General features: G+C 43.7%; 1 protein-coding gene across 1 annotated transcript in view; it reads left to right on the top strand.

Annotated features, from left to right (window-relative positions):
* The window catches only part of SYNE1 (spectrin repeat containing nuclear envelope protein 1), a 2,361,447-nt gene that overhangs the window by 1,282,693 nt on the left and 1,061,602 nt on the right, over nt 1-17,152 (top strand). The window lies entirely within an intron of this gene.

Genomic DNA, 17,152 nt, shown 5'->3' with positions numbered 1-17,152 from the left:
ACATGTGTCTAACACGCATTCTTCTCCGCATAGCAGACACCTCAATACAGGTAAAACACATCTTTGCCACATTGGTCGAAATGATAGAAACCAAGTCATGTTCAGGTCTCTAAGCCGGGAGAGTCCCAGGATTTTTGATATCCGGTCCCGGTATCCAATGGCTAGGATTGTTTCTTCTCTTGTCGCCAGAGTTTTGTCTGTGATATGGGTTGCCATAACGAAAAATAAGGACTAAGAATAGGATTCCTGCAATTAGTCCCAAGATCAGGGGAAGTCCGCCAAAAATCGAATGGACGAAATCTGGAAAAATACCCAGTATGGCTTTGAATGGTGTTAATGCCATTGAAAATACTGTCTTAAATACCTTTGAGATCCCATTGGTATCAGAAATATTTAAGATTTCAATCAGGATTTCCGCAAAATGTACGGGGGAATTAGTTGATAATAATGTATGTATCTCTGCAGTCGTCCTTGCGACTTGTAGATCATACGTTTCTTTTGATGACGAGAGCCTGGTAGGCGTCTGAAGAAGCACTGTTTTCATTCTGCTTAAAGTATCTATTCGAATAGAAGTAATTTTCAAATCGGGCCATGCCCTTGCCTCCCTGTCTGGGAAGGAGCTGGGGAACAACGAGCGTCCACAGCACTTGACCTTCGCAGTCGTAGTTACTAGATAAGGAGTCCCGGGCATAAGACTACAACATCTGCGGTCTACAATTAGAATGTAACTCCCATTATAGAGTCTTTGAAAGAATGGTTCTATTTCTGTTGCAGGTGCGCCTTGCTGGTGACATGAAAGGTTGTATGAATTCCCTTCACAGGCTCCATGCAAACTAATTCCGTTACACAGAAGTGTGCCACTTAGTGACATCGCACAATTGTTGCCACTAAGAAACACTTTCTGTCCTTTATTACTGACACATGCATGTGAATAGGGCAGGTTCCATGTTGTTTTAAGGTACGCCTTTCCCAATTTCTCGTACATGCCAGCCTGTATATATTTTTGGCAGTATTGAAACCTGAAGGTTGAGATTGGAATATTTATTATCCCATGTATTATCCATTCACTGACAGGTCGTTCTGACATTGTCACTGGTAATCTTTCGAGTTTTTCAATGCTCAAGATTGTATAATCAGCACCCGTTTGTGCCATACTGATTTGTCTATCAGTAAGGTTAAAGATTTGGAATAATGGCGTTGTGTTGATTAGACGCCAAGGCACATAGCCTGAACGCAGATTTTGTAACGTCCAGCCAAGCTGTACAATAGAACGCAATTGTGACTGACCGTGTTGTAATAACAGTAAGTCTTGCGATAATATATCGATTGCTGAAGACACAATGCTGTCCAAAGAAAAAATTCTGGAGGACAGAGTCATTAACCCATTGTCCACTACAGAAAGTGATTTTTCCAAATTAATACGGTCAATTTCCCGTATTCTCTCTGCTGTTTCAATTTGAGTAACCTTCCAGGCCTCATTGTATGCTGCATATACAGAGGCTGCTATGAAACGCTTTTGACGCTGTTTGCGTGGTCCCATAGTGAAATCACGCAAGTCAGCACCATCAGTAAGTAAAGTTAGGTGTTGCTTAATTTCTGCCAGTGTGGAAGTTTGTAGCCATTGAAGGCATAATTTGCCCACACTGTAGGTGGTTATTATCCCTGGGTGATGTCTTTGGGGATATCTAGGGTCTGGCCTGGTCATTTTGAACCCCTGCGTTTTGTTCAGGAATCTGTCTTGACAGTTATTAGTATCTGTGGGCCAGATCAACCACTGTTTCCAATCAGGATGTGTTCTGTTTTGGTTTAATATATGGTTTACGTCTATCTCTTCATCTGTATCAGAGTTATTGCTAAACATTGTTGGCTTTGGAATAGACGGTTTATTTAAATCTTTGATTTTGGCTAAGCCAAGACAGGTGGTCTGTTGAACAGTGTCATTTAAAAATATCATTTGTTCTGGGATCATGCAGGCTCTAAACAAAGCTTCTATACCCTGTACTTGCCAATCTTTTGTACCCCAAACACTTTTCAATTCAACATTTTTGTCCCAATAATCAAATCCAAAGGTATTCATTTTTTCAAAGAATGAGTCTGAATATAACAATTTTGTGTTGGTTATCATGGTCTTGGTCCCTGTCTTATTTGATAATTTAAAATAAAATGCTTCAGCATTACTTGTGTTAAAACCTGAAAAATATGAATATTTGTCGTAAACGGTTCTTGAGCTCCCTTTTGGAGGTGTTGCACAATGTTCCCATTGATTATAGTTTAAAACATTTCTAGGTTGTGCAGATCTATGTAAAAAATGGTTACCATAGTGGTTATAACAGTACATACTATCATAATTGGTAGAACCCTGCAAATAATCATGTTTGGTAAATTTTAGCAGACATTACTAAATCAGACATCATATTATTAATGCTTTCGAAGTCCCAATCATCAGCAAATGAGTTTGGTTTTACAAAGTCACTCAAGGAGATCTTAATTTGGTGTGGATATTTCAGGATCTCGACCGGACCATAAATTTCATAGTCAGTGTTGTCCCAGGCTACCCCACCAGGTATCGGATTGGCTGTGAAGTTGGCTGAAGAAAGTTCTCTTTTCTCGACGTGTGAAGATGTGTGTGGTTTGAGGATCAAGTTGATTTTCTGACTTGCTGTGTCCATTTTTGCATATTTTCCCTCAATAAAGCGTCCCAATGTTAGTATCATGATGAGCCAAAGTATGAGGATAAATGCACCAAAACCCACCCAAAATTCAATCCATGGAGAAATCAGATATGTTTCTTTCAGTTGTTTCAAAAGTTCTTTGGCTTTATCTTTAAAGGTTTTTGATGATGGCTGTGTCTTTGATTCACTGAAGCCTTCAGAGGAATCATCGAAGTTTATGAAGTAGCCAGATGCTGTTCTGTCAATTGTTCCAATTGCTTCAGGGTTACTGTTTCTTGCATTTTCACTTGGTACTTCATTATAGATTGGTGTGTCTCTGCTAAATGTTTTTATTTGGGTTTTCAGAGGTCTGAGTTCTATTGCATTGTTGCATAGTCCTTGTTGTTCTTCTGTAGGCGTTTCGAATGTGATGAGCCTCTTCGTTAGGACCTCTGTACTGGTAGCAAACCTTGGTGTTCTGCTACTTATTGGGAGTCCACTTGGCCTACTGTTTGTTATCGGCCACATGTTGTGGTTTTACCAGGTCGATGGATACAACTCGGTTCTCCTTTTTACCAGCAAGTGGCGGTAGTACAACTGATCTTGTCCCGTTGACAGACAAGACAGGAACTGCTTTTCTGTAAGAAGGCCCAAATTCCTTCTTTACCGCGATCTTCTCCCTGACTAGATCCCCGACTTTAGGAATCCAGACAGGTCTTGCTGGGACAGGTGGTGGTTCTTCAGTGGTTGTTGGCTGTTGTTTCAACTTTATGTTGCTCAGGTCTTTTCTTGTTTTGTTTAAGTCCTGCAAAATAGCCAAACGGTCTTTGATATCAAAGCTTTTTTCTTTCACCACTGAAGTCTGACTGTCAAGGTCAGAGATAATCATCCTAGTTCCGAATAATAATTCGTACGGACTGAATCCCTTCAGAGAATTTCTTGGCAAGTTATTGAGACTACGTTGGACACTTATTAGATGTTTGACCCACCCAGCTCCCGTACCTAATATCCTTTCCGTTATAGATTGCTTTATGCCTTGGTTTTTTCTTTACACCATCCCGTACCCTCAGGAAGGAAGTGAGAAGATTCCCGCTGGGCTATGCTCATTTGGCCATGTTTCCCCCCATGCTTGAGGGCTAGAGTGGAGACAATGGTCAAACATAGCATGCTCTTAGCGTATATGCCATTTAGACTCGCAAATCTTTGTATAACAGTGCGGACGTCAGCCGAGTGCTGGTGATCTACACTATAAGTGGAACTAGCCTGTATATGTTAATCGCAAGCCTTCTTTTTTACTCTTGATCTTTTCTGGAGTAAACCGACGAGGTATTAAACTGTTTCTCTCCCCACTGCGATCTCTGTTGCAGTTTGGGCAGTTTTTTACAAACATGGTGTGACGCAGGCTCATGCCTGGCCACCAGTACCGTGATTGTAATTCTTCCAGAGAATCTTTTAGTTTTAGGTGTCTGAGACCCTCGCCCATATGTGCGTCTGCGATTAACAAGTTTCTCCTGTCCATGTTTGGAATCACTCTATCCCCCACTCCAGGGATTCGAGCAAAAGGGACGGAGTTTGCATCGATTATGTATGTATAATTGAGTGGATAGTTGATCGGTAACGCTGAGCAGTCGCCTTTTGATGACGTTTTTACTGCCAGCACTGTTTCACCGTCAATGTATTTTAATGTACGCTTTTTTCGATCTACGGGAGCCGATTTAGTGGCTGCCGCTGTGGCTGTCTCAGCCAATGAATTCCCTGCAACGTGAACGCCATCACGCTGATGACTCAGTGAGTGTGTCACGTGAGTCTTTGGTAGTTCTTTTTGTAAAAGAGCTATTTGTTCCCAGAGCAGTTTATGCTTGATTGTTGCATCTGTGTCATCTTTGTAACCGTTTTGAATCCATGTCTGCAAATCCTTGTTATATGATTTGACGCAGTAATATGAATCTGACACTATAAGTGTCGGGAATTCGCGATCCGCATTATCTAGCGCCATTTTCAATGCTATTATTTCTGTTTGTTGTTCAGAATTAGTTTCTACTGAGTGTGTTTTTGTTAATAGAGGTTTTAGTTTACCTCCGCGCCACACTTCTTTTGTAATCCCACATGTGGGGTTGTATGCTTGTTCTCCCCAAACGGGAGGTTGAGCATGTCCGTCTGTATAAATTACACAGGCGTAATGTCGTAAAGGCAGAATATCGATTGGCAGAGGATATGTTTCTTCATATTCTAGATTTTTTAATTCTTCTAGTTCTTGGAGTATGGCACACTATTCTAGAAAATTGTCAGACAGGCTATACTTGATAATTCATATCCTAAGAACAGGACTGTCAGATGGGCAATTCTGGATTTTTAAAGTTGAATTTGTAACCCTCTGCTGCGAACCCAAGTATTATGGTGTTCACTCTTTTCAAGTGAGTCTCCAAGTCATCATCTGTTAAGTATATGTCATCGACATAAGATAATGCTTCATCATCATATAGTTGTAGTAATTCTGTTACTCTCGCTGAGAATACCCCCGGGCTGTTCTTGTACCCCTGGGCTAACCGACAGAATTGTTTTTGAGTGCCATTTATTGAGAATGCAGTTAAATATCTGCTCTCTGGTGCTATGTTTTGACAAAAGAATCCATTAGAGATGTCCAAGGTTGTTTTGTATTTTTTGCGCACTATGTTATTCATTAGTGCAGCACTGTGTGAGTTTTGCAACATGTGTTAAGGTGTCGGTAATCCAAAACTAGACGATATGAATTGTCTGGTTTGGAGACCGGAAACAAAGGGTTGTTCATTTGTGAGGTGCAAGTTTCAATCACCCCCTGGTATTCTAGCTGATCTAGTATTTCATTTACCTGTTTTTTAGCTTCTTGCTTAATTGGGTACTGCCTTTGTGCAGTTGGTTGTGATTTTAACTGGATTTTGTGAGGAGGAGAGTTCTCATCCCATCCTACATGATTTTTATATAAGGCAGGAGCTAGAGCCACTGCCCACTTTCTAGCAAGTGTGTATTTTTTATGAATTGGAATTTGATTTGAGAAGGCAGGCATAATTACTTCTTCGCCATGAGGGCACTCCCTGACAAACTCTGGTGGCCAGTCTTTTTCAGCTAGAAGGATATCATAGCCCTTGGAGAGATTATCCCAAAATAGTCCCCTTATTTTCCTAGTCTTATCCCCCTCTATACGCAATGTTATTTCGTATATTATGTGAGGTTTGCTAACTCTGGTGTCTGCAGTTTCCACTTGAAGATATTCATTCGTGTCCACTGTCTCCAGATGATTCATAAGGACTTTGCGAGCTATGCTCACTTCTGCTGCGCTGTCTAGCATTGTCTGAGCCCACTCTCCGTTTTTCAGTTGTGTCCTCAGTATTCTCGGCATTGTTAACTACCTTGATACTGGCTACCTTCTTTTTTGGAAATTGTAATTTCTTTTTTAGCTGAGCAGGTTCCTTGTCTTTGGACTTGGTGTGCTCTTCTCTTTGTTCTGATCGTCCTCTTCTTTCCGATTTCTGCGAGGAAGTCTGAAAAGATTGAGAGGGACGTGTATCAATGTCTTGATATCTATCAGGCTTTTTTATATTATCCCTATTTCTAAGGTTATATCTTTTCCCAGAGGGGTCACTCTGGGGTGACCTGTGTCTTTGGTTCGGAGATTTCTCTCTTCGCCTAGGAGACCTTCCTCTGGACTGGAATTTCTTTTCTTTAGGATTGGATTGTTTGTTTCCATCCCAGTTCTTTTTTGGTGAATTATTATTAAAAAATATTTTTTCTGGACTTTCAGTCAGTTGTGGTTTTACTGGTATTCCACCTAAACTATCTCTACCTAGTTCCTCATAGGATTTTTCTATGATTCTGGCAATTTCAGCTGGTTGGTCTGCTATATCTGTCTCTTTTAACCTCTGGCGGATCGCCACGTTTGCTGCTTCTCCCTTTATGTTGGCTAATAATATAGCCGAGACCTGCTTGAAGTCTTTTAGTAATTTCATACCAAGAGTTAAAGCGGGTTCAGGTCCATATTCATCTTGAATTTGTTTTAGCACATCTGGTATTACCGAAATGGATGGAACACCGTGCGTTTTTGTGTAGATGGAAGCAAAGACTGTACCCCAAGTGTCACAGTCCTCAATGTGTGGTGCGATTCCCATTGGAAGGCAGATAGTCAGAATCCTGTGCTTTTCTAGCGGGGTGGTGTCAGGAAACACCGCCTCTATTTGGGTGATTTTTTGCGCTAGCCAGAATGGTATTTGTTCCCGTTTAGCCGGTACTTTACCTAGGCAGGATTGGATGTTCTGTGGTGTAATTTTATTTGTGTTCCCCTGGTGAGGGGTCAGCTGTGGAAGTTTAATCGCTGGCTGAATTGTTGATGTCCGCATCACATACTGAACTAATTGTCTATGAATTTTTATTAATTGTTTTAGCTGTGTTAACAGCTCTGCTGCAGACATCCCATTGATGTCTGGATGTGGTGTGTATCCGGCTAGGACCGGCCACGTTGCTCCTGGTCTACCTAAAGGACCGAGCCTGGTGATGTGATTGTTATGTTTTAGGGCGCCATCAAATAAGAGCAAATGCTCCTGAAATTTGAGTGGTACTTCCACCTCCTCGAAAGGAGTGTACTCATTAGGAGGTTCCTCTATTTTGTAATAGTGGAAGTACTTTGTTACAGCATTTGCTGCTGGAAAATGTATCCATGAATAGTATACCTCTGTCTGCCGATATTCGTGTGCCTCAATTACGAATATGACTGTGCCACCTCTAGGTGTCAGTCCATTTTCTATAAGTTTCAGGGTTATAGATCTCCTTTTGATGACCGGGATGAGTATTATATCCCCGTCCGCATCTAGTGCTGCAGCATCAGCCGCTGCGAGTTCAGCTGCTAATCTAACTGCCTCTCTTTCTTCTTCATTGTCTGACATTTTACTGTCCTGAAGGTTATTTCTTTTGTTTGCAGATCAGGTTTCTTATGAAAACAAAGATTAGATGCACAATATTTTGGAACAGTGTATCCTTCAACGTTGACTTGTACCAAGAACCATACATAGGAGTTCCCTCCTGCGAGGTCTGGCGGATATAACCTTTCACCCACTCCAGACGTCTTTGGAGTATTTGGGAAAAGGGGTCTGAGTGAGAAAGCACGACTGAGTTACTCTAAATGTCTTACGTTAGTTTTATCGCCCTTTCCAAACGCGTTGGGCGCCATGTAGTGTAGTTCCTATCATCCCAATAGGCTCTGCGCATTGGAATAATACCTACAGCAGTAAAGGCCTAGGCCAGACGTTAACTAGGTCTACTACTGTCGATACTAGACTTAAAGTTTTGGGTTTGCCAGCTTAGCTCAGAGTTCACTAGAAACTTTCTCGAATGTTCAAGGAGGACTTAACTTCCCTGATTAGACAAGAAGGGATTTAGTTTCTGACAACCATAGAACATGACAACTTTGCTCTCCCCTAATCAAGAGTAAATCTCGAGAGTCGTGTGAACAAAAGGCAATTTATTTTACTCAGTCAGTACGTGCATTCTTAGTCTCATCAGAATGTAGAGAAAAGGAAGAGACGGGCGTGTTCAATAAAAAGGTGTTATTTATTGATCAGTCTCTTTTCTCATACAAGAGAAATGGATCGATATTATTGCAATACTTATAGCTAAGTAAAGTGCATACATTAAAAGCAATAGTATAAAATAATACTGTAAAAACATTGATATGGTTTCTAAGCCATAAGATGTTTTAAAATGAATAAAATATATTACATACACATATACATTTGACTAAACGTGCTGAACTGGTGTTTCTAGATACGCCTACCCCGTGTACCTGACCTAAGCCTAATACGTGGGCGGGAATAGAAAGTTACAGTTTAAGTTAAGTTTGTTTTTGCCAAGTGAATAACTAAAGAATTCTCTGTGAGGGGTTATTCAGTTCTGTACCTGGAAGTTAGGATGAATGAGGAATGGTATCTCTTTCTCTGGTCTCGATATTCCAGGCTGCCTGCGAGGGCTACCCAGAAACGCCGGTGCTGGATTCTCGGCAGGAGAAAGCAGCGCGTCTCTCAGCGCGTCAGGAAGGCGGGGCTGCTGCCAGCGGGGTCTGCTCTGCTCTTGGCTTCGGCAAGTATGGCTGCTCCGTCTCGTCACCACGCGTGTCTTTGCATAGGGCAAGATCGGTAATATTTATACCTTTAAGGTGCCGAGATTGACGTAAGGATGGACATAGATACGTCAATAAGGATGTCATACGACTTGCTCGTTAGCACATTCTTTTACTGAAGTTCTCGGTGAAATCAAAACAATGGCCGCAGGGTTTTGCCCAGGTTGTCATAGGTTTGATTTGTTATGAGAACTCCGTATGCCTTATCAGGGGCTGGAGGAATATCGCTTGTCTAATTAGATCGCAAGCGTTATGACCTAATCAGATAACACGTTCCTGTGCCGTAGTGTGACTGCGTCAGATAACGGTATCTGCATCATGGGGGTTTTCTGCCTCATGGGCTGACTGCTAGTTAACTTGTTGGTTTGTTTAACTAGAATAGGGTCAGGAATAGGGGGATCGATTCAGAACCTATAGGAATACATGACAGTAGATGGTTGGACTCATCGCTCTCTGCAGTGGTGGAACACCAAAAACCTTTCCAAGGGATGACAGTTCATAGAGCCAGTTCCTCAGATAATCTTAACTGCGGACACATCACTCTCCGGCTGGGGAGCCCTCCTACTGCAACACACCATGCAAGGCAGGTGGGCACCACAACAAAAGTTACTCCACATCAATCATCTGGAGTTACTAGCAATATTCCTAGCACTAAAAGCTTTCCAAAAGCAGGTATCAAACAAAGCTGTGTTAGTCCGCACAGACAACATGACAGCCATGTATTACATACAGAAGCAGGGAGGCACACACTCCCTGCAACTATCTCAACTAGCACAGGACATATGGCGGTGGGCTATGTCTCAAAACATGTTCCTTCTAGCCCAGCATGTTCCAGGAGTACAAAATACCATAGCGGATCTGTTAAGTCGACAAACACAACAGACCCACGAGTGGGAACTTCATACGCAAGTTTTTAAGCCATTCTTTCAGATGTGGGGACAACCTCGGATAGACCTATTATCTACCCACGAAAACGCCAAATGCCCAAGCTTCGTCGCCAGATATCCACACCCACTGTCCAAAGGCAATGCGATATGGATGAACTGGTCAAACAGATTTGCGTACGCTTTTCCACCTCTACCACTCATGCCACTAGTAGTACGCAAACTACAACAGCATTATCTGACCCTCATCCTAGTTGCTCCAACGTTGGCCAGACAGCCGTGGTACACCACACTGCTACAATTGTCGGTAGTACCGCACCAAAAATTGCACCTGTCTCCACACCTCTTAATGCAGAACCATGGAGAGATCAGACACCCGGACCCAGCTCAGCTCAAACTTGCCATCTGGCTCCTGAAATCCTAGAATTTGGATATTTGAACCTTCCTCCAGACTGCATGAATGTCATAAAAGAAGCTAGACGTCCAACCACTAGGGCATGTTATGCAGCCAAGTGGAAACGATTTGTAATATATTGTCACAACAACAATATTAATCCTCTAGATGTGTCTATTCAACACATCATAGGATACTTACTGCATCTCCAAAGATGCAACTTAGCCTATACGTCTATTAGACTGCATCTTGCTGCAATAGCAGTATATCTGCAAAACAGACAACATCTATCTCTATTCAGAGTGCCTGCCATTAAAGCCTTTATAGAAGGCCTTAAAAGAATAATTCCTCCCAGAGTACCATCTTCACCTGTGTGGAATTTAAACGTTGTTCTCACACGGTTAATGGGGCCTCCCTTCGATCCCTTACACAAATGTGAACTACAATTTTTAACATGGAAAGTTGCGTTCCTAGTAGCTATTACCTCTCTGCGGAGAGTTAGTGAACTACAAGCACTAACCATTCAAGAACCCTTTTTACAAATGCATCACAATAAGGTAGTTCTGCGTACCAATCCAAAATTCTTACCCAAAGTCATTTCTCCCTTCTATCTCAATCAATCTGTGGAACTGCCCGTTTTCTTCTCACAACCACAGACAGTACCAGAAAGAACTCTTCACACATTAGATGTCAAAAGAGCATTGCTATACTACATAGAAAGGACACAACCCTTTCATAAGTCAAAACACCTTTTTGTGTCTTTCTCACCACCACACAAAGGTAATCCCATTTCAAAACCCGGGATAGCTAGATGGATTGTCAAATGCATACAGATTTGTTACCACAAAGCTAAACGTACATTATCTGTTCCGCCTAAAGCCCACTCTACAAGAACAATAGGGGCTTCAATGGCATTTTTAGGGAACATTCCCCTAGATGACATCTGCAGAGCAGCTACATGGTCTACACCGCACACATTCACAAAACACTATTGTGTAGATGAGCAAACCAAGCAACAAGCTAATGTGGGCCAGGCTGTTCTCAAAACATTATTCCAAACTACTGCAACAGATAGGGGTGGTCGTCGCTAGGGATGGGCACTGCTATACAATCTATGCACAGTGTGCAATCTGCAGCTCATATGCCTCGAACGGAAAATGCTACTTACCAGTATGCATCTCTTCTTGGCATGTAGAGCTGTAGAGTCGCACACGCCCACCTGCCTCCGCAGCTACCCTTGTCTGTTCCAGTATTATCTTAATTAGATGCAAATTACATGGGCATCCTTCCTTTTCTTGCAAAGCTCCATCATTTCCCTAATGGCGAAAAACAATCTAGGGATGGAGCCGATGCCAATGCGCAATGTGGTCCAAAGGAGGAGTCACCTATCTCGTGACTTCCAAAGAACTTTTCAGGACAACCAACAAGCTGCAAACATCCTGGCCCAACACTAGGTGGTGATCTATGCACAGTGTGCAACTCTGCAGCTCAACATGCCAAGAACAGATGCATACTGGTAAGTAGCATTTTCCTATCCTTACCACATGTTTAAATACAAAATATTTCCCGGTTGTCTCACCAGAATGTGATAGATAAATCTCTTTTGTATTAAATGGGTACATCTAGGAAATATTATAATGACTCTGACACATACAGCCACAAAGTTTAATACTACAATGTTTTAACAAATGAGGTAACTCCATACTCACCTGGCGACCATTTGCCATGTTAAGCTGCAACACTGGTTTCACTTCCTGCCAATACTAGGTACATCTCAATCTTACAAAAGTTTAACATTATTTGTCATAGGAAACAATGTTCTTACTCTGTGTATTTTCATTTGATTGCCAAATATCTGATGTACAAAAAAGAAATAAAGTTCTTACTGATTTATGGTACAAAAACTAGAAGACAAAATAAGAACCTTTCCCACTTTTTGTTCTCATTGCAAAGTCCCAGGTCTAATTACGGAAAATGAGGAAAGTGCATGGCATAGCATGGTATAAAGCAAAACAGGCTATAATACACATCTTTTATGTTTCTACTGTCTTGATGCTTTTTTTCTGGCTGATACTAATGCCCCTCCTGTTTCCTACAATAGACCATGTATCAGAGTGTTCTGAATACCTGTTGGTGTGTTCCACATTTTAGCGTTTAGTAAAATTGTTGAAAGTATCTCCGCACTGATAAAATGGTTCAATAACAACAATATGCAATAATTCTGATGGCTACATCTGCCTGTGGATTTCTCACCTTTTGAATTTCCCCATGCGCAGCATTCCATGGAAACTTTTCTCCATAGCTCTCCCACATCGACAAGGACGTCACAATGGAACAGCTCCGTTCGCAACTCTGTGTGACGTCTTTGGAGTCATAAGAAGACCTTGTCGGCGTGCTCATGTCAGTTCCCTTTTTTCCGCGCCGTCGATGACTAACGGTTTTTTCTGGGCTCTCCATTTCTGGGAGTTTCTTTGTGTAAGTACTTCTTATAATTTTAGCAGCGATCATGACTACCAAGAGGAAGTCTGTTTTTAAGTCATGCAGGGAATGTGGTGGTCAGATGTCGATTACTGACACCCATGAAGATTGTTTGTGGGGCCTTTTATCGAACCACGACATTGGGGGGTGTTCATCATGCACGGCCATGAATCCCAAGGCCTTAAAGGAGAGGGAGGGCAAGCTATTTATGGCCTAGCCCAAAAAACTGAAAAGAGGTCGAGGTCCTGGTCCAATTCACAGACTGCGCATACCTCGAAGTTGTCGAGGAAATATAGAAAGAAGAGGCGCTATGGATCTAGACGTCATTCGTCAAAGGATGGAACACCGAAGTCGGGGTCTCTGGTTCTCCAACGTCACCGCATGGACAAAGTCTCTCTTTCTCCTCAGGTGCCTCCAGCCCAGTCTCTGGCTCCATGAGCTTCACCGGCGCCAAGAGAAACGACGCCTCCACGGCTCGCCACTCCACCCTGGGCCGCAACCGAGGCCTATTAGGTTGCCTCCTCGACCGTCTCAGAGCCCACAGTACTGGATCCAGGAAATCCTGCCTTCCCTACTCCAGGTACAGATACTTCGCATTTCCTAAATGCAATGTTTGGCTTGTTTGCTAGAGCAGCTAACCCTGCTGGTGTGCCGGTTGGGCCCATGGGTCCGCTGTCATACTCCCTGGGAGGCTTGCCACCTCATTCCCTCAGGCACCTCTCATGCCTTTTATGCCAATGCCTCTGGGGAGTTGGCCTCTCCCGACACCGAGTTTCTCGCACTGGTGCAGTCCCTGGAGGGAAGAGTGCAGCTGGACCGAACCTTTCCGATGCCGTCTGGCTCGGTCCTGATGCTGGCATGACCTCGTCTGAGGTATTCTAGTATCGCGATCCAACTTCCATCAACACCGGTCCCAAAGTCAACGGTGCCATGTCCGGCGCTGCCGATGCTGGTCCAAGAGTGAGGTCCAGAAGGGAAGCTCAAAGGCTGATAGAAGGATGAGTATCAAAAGCAGCAGGAAGAGGCTTAAGAGGGTGACCCTGTACAAGGGTTTGAGGGCCTGCAGGAGTCTAGTGGCCTGGATATATCTCCTGAATGGGAGCTCTCCTCACCAAAAGGTCTTCCAACGCAAGAGGTGTCTTCATATCATTCTGTAATTAGGAAGGCAGTGGATCTGCTAGATTTGCCAATGCCTACTACAGAACTCAAATCAAACATCTTAATGTAGGTGCTTCATTCCCCTTCTTCTGTCTCAGAACCCTTCCTTCCTTTTAATGAGGCTATGACTGAGCCTATCTTGGAAGTGTGGCAGAAACCAATGACTGCTCCTGCAGTGTCCAGGTTTGTGGCGAGGAGGTCCAACGTGGCTCCGGGAGATCCTGATTTCATATCTACCCACCCACCACCAGAGAGTTTGGTAGTCCAAGCATCGTGCTCCTCTAAACATTCTGCAGGCTCATTCCCATCTACGACTGCAGATGGAGAATGCAAATGAATGGAGCAATCTGCAAAGAAAGTATTCTCTTTGGCTAGTATGTTTCTAAAGTCGACAAATGCGATATGCCTGTTGGGTCTCTATATCCTTGCTCAGATGGACTCGGTGGCGGAGTTACTCCCAAAGCTTCCGGAAAAAGTCCAGGGCCATTTCTTGGAGGTAGTTTCTGATACTCAAGCTGTGGCCTGCCAGGTCATTCAATCGGGTATGGACACTGCGGACTCTGTTGCCACTGTAAAGGGTTCCTCTGTTGCAACCAGGAGGCATACTTGGCTATGGGGGTCTGGGTTTTCACAGGATTATCAGTCTATCCTATCGTACTTGCCTTTTGATGGTTCTCGTATTTTTGGTGACAAAGCAGACTTGGTGCTACAGTGCTTTAAAGATAGCAGAGCCACAGCAATATTGTTGTTCTCCAGTCCAGGGGTTTTTAATACTGTAGGTTTCGTGCTTTTGGCAGGTCTTTATCCTTTCAAGCCAAGCAGCAACAGTCGCAACAGCAGCAACAGGCGAACCCCCTATGCATGTCATACAGGGGGAAAGGTAGAGGCCGTCTACGAGGCTCAACTCAGCAGCACGTCTTCTCCTCCTCCTCCCTCCTCTCCTGGCAATCATACTGGTACTGCAGGGAAGCAGGGAAGCAGTTCCACTTCCTCCATCCTAGAGCATTTTGGTCCCGTGGGAGGACGGCTGTCCCATTTTCTATGGAACGAGGTCTGTTACTTCAGATCTCTGGGTGTTGAACCTTGTGGAGAATGGGTATGCCCTACCCTTCCGGGACTTCCTCCTACTCCCCCCGTCAGGGTTTGTACTCAGCAATACACCTGTTGCTTCTACAGCAAGAGATTCTTTCTTTACTGCAAAATGGTACAATAAATAGAGGTGGTTCAGGAGCAGGGAAGGGGTCAGGGATGCTACTCCTGGTACTTTCTGATTCCCAAAAAGGATGGTCGTTTGAGACCGATACTAGACCTCAGGGTCTTGAATTTTTAACTCAAGCAGGAGAAGTTCAAGATGTTGACCCTGGCTCAGGTTCTTCTGGCATTGGTGGGCTCTCAACACTTCCAGTTTGCAGTCCTTCCGTTCAGTATTACTTCCGCACCTCGGGTCTTCATAAAGGTGATGGCGGTGGTAGCAGCACATCTCAGAAGGTAAGAGATCCCTGGTTTTCCCTATCTGGACGGCTGGCTGCTGAAAGCAATGTCGCCAGAGATGGTGCTGCATCATTTGCAAGTAACAATGAGTCTGTTGTTCGACTTGGATTTACAATAAATGTACCCAAATCTCTCCTGGTGCCCTCTCAGCGCAACCTGTTCATAGGGGGAGTACTGGACACTACTGTGAGTCTTGCCTTCCCGCCTCTGCAGAGAATTCAAGACATCCAGACTAGGATTCTACTTTTTCAGAAGGGAACAGTTGTTCCAGTCCTGAAGGTCTTGCACCTGCTCGGTCTGTTTGCTTCCTGCATACTGTTGGTCAATTGTACAGGCTGGCACATGAGGGTCCACTAGTGGTGCCTCCTCAGGCAGTGGTTATTGGCCAGAAGATACTCCACCAAATCTGTCGATTCTGGTAGGTGTGCCAAGTTTGTTAAATGGTGTGGAGAGAGAGCAATTAATCCTGTGCAAGCCCATTCGTCTGATATTCTGAGTTTCTCTCTTTCCCTGGCTCAGCAGGGTTTTGCATCAGCTACTGTTAAAGGCTACTTGTCTGCCTTGTCGGCATTTCTCTGTTTACTACATAAACCCCTTTTGTTTAAATCTCCCATAGTTATGATATTCGTTATGGGTCTCACCAATAGGTTTCCTCCCACTCCCTTCATCATGCCTCAGTGGGATTTGTATTTGGTTCTCATTTCCTTGATGGGGTCTCCCTTTGAACCATTACATAGTTGTCCCTTAAGGTTCTTGGCGTTTAAGACACCATTTCTGATTGCAATCACTTCTGCTAGGAGGGTGAATGAGCTGCAAGCTCTTGGCTCCAAGCCTCCATTTACCTCATTTCATTTAGATAAGATGGTTCTTAGGACCAGAGCTGCTTTCCTGCCTAAGGTGGTCACTCCTTTTCACCCAAGGCAATCCATTACTTTACCCACTTCCTATCCTCCCCCTCATGCTTCTAAGGAGGAGGAGAGACTTCACCGCCTGGACCCTTAGAGGGTGGTCAGCTTCTACCTGGACAAGACTTAGGAGTTCAGGTTGGATGACCAACTTTTGATTAGATATGTGGGCAAGATGAAGGGCAAGGCTGTCCAAAAAAAACGCTACCCCGGTGGATCATCCTCTATTTCAGGATCTGCTACGCCTTGGCCAAGGAGCAGCACCCTGAAGGTATTCAAGCTCATTCCATCAGAGCTAAGTTTTCTTCTCCGTCTTTAGCTAGAGGTGTCCCTGTTGTGGACATCTGCAAGGCTGCAACGTGGGTCTCCCTCCACACTTTTGCGAAGCACTATTGCTTAGACTCAAAGGTGAGGAGGGACGGCCATTTTGTACGTTCTGTGCTGCAAGAGTTTTTGGTATTGGTAGGCAGGCACCCTCCGCCAGGAGTGGGAATGCTTGGGGATTTGATTCAAAAGGTGAGGAATCCACAGGCAGATGTTACTTACCTTCTGTAATGTTTTTTTCTGGAGGATACAGTATCTGCCTGTGGATTCCTCACTGACCAACCCGCCTCCCCGTTGCCTGCCTGTTCATACCGAAAAATGATTGCAATGAAATTTATATATTTTATTCTTGGAATAATTGGAATAATGTAATGCTTGTCTCTAGGAAATGTCTATATTTTAGAATTTCCGGCTTCAATCGGTTTTGTGTACTATGTGTACTTGTGAACATTTTGTCGGTTCACCCGTTCGCCTTGAGGACACAGAAATAATGGGTGGAACTGACGTCAGCACGCCGAAGAGGTCCTCTTATGGCTCTGATGATGTCATGCGGAGTCGCATCGGAGCCGTTCCATTGTGACGTCCTTGTCGATGTGGGAGCGCTATGGAGGAAAGTTGCTTTGGGGTGTTGCTCATGGGGTAATTCAAAAAGTGTGGAATCCACTGACAGATACTGTATCCACCAGAAAAAAACATTATTAAGGTAAGTAACTTGTTCTTATAGG

Source organism: Lissotriton helveticus, chromosome 6 (genome assembly GCF_964261635.1).
Source record: "Lissotriton helveticus chromosome 6, aLisHel1.1, whole genome shotgun sequence".
Taxonomy (NCBI): Eukaryota; Metazoa; Chordata; class Amphibia; order Caudata; family Salamandridae; genus Lissotriton; species Lissotriton helveticus.
The sequence above is the reverse complement of the archived record's forward strand: the minus strand, read 5'-3'. Positions and strand labels throughout refer to the sequence as shown.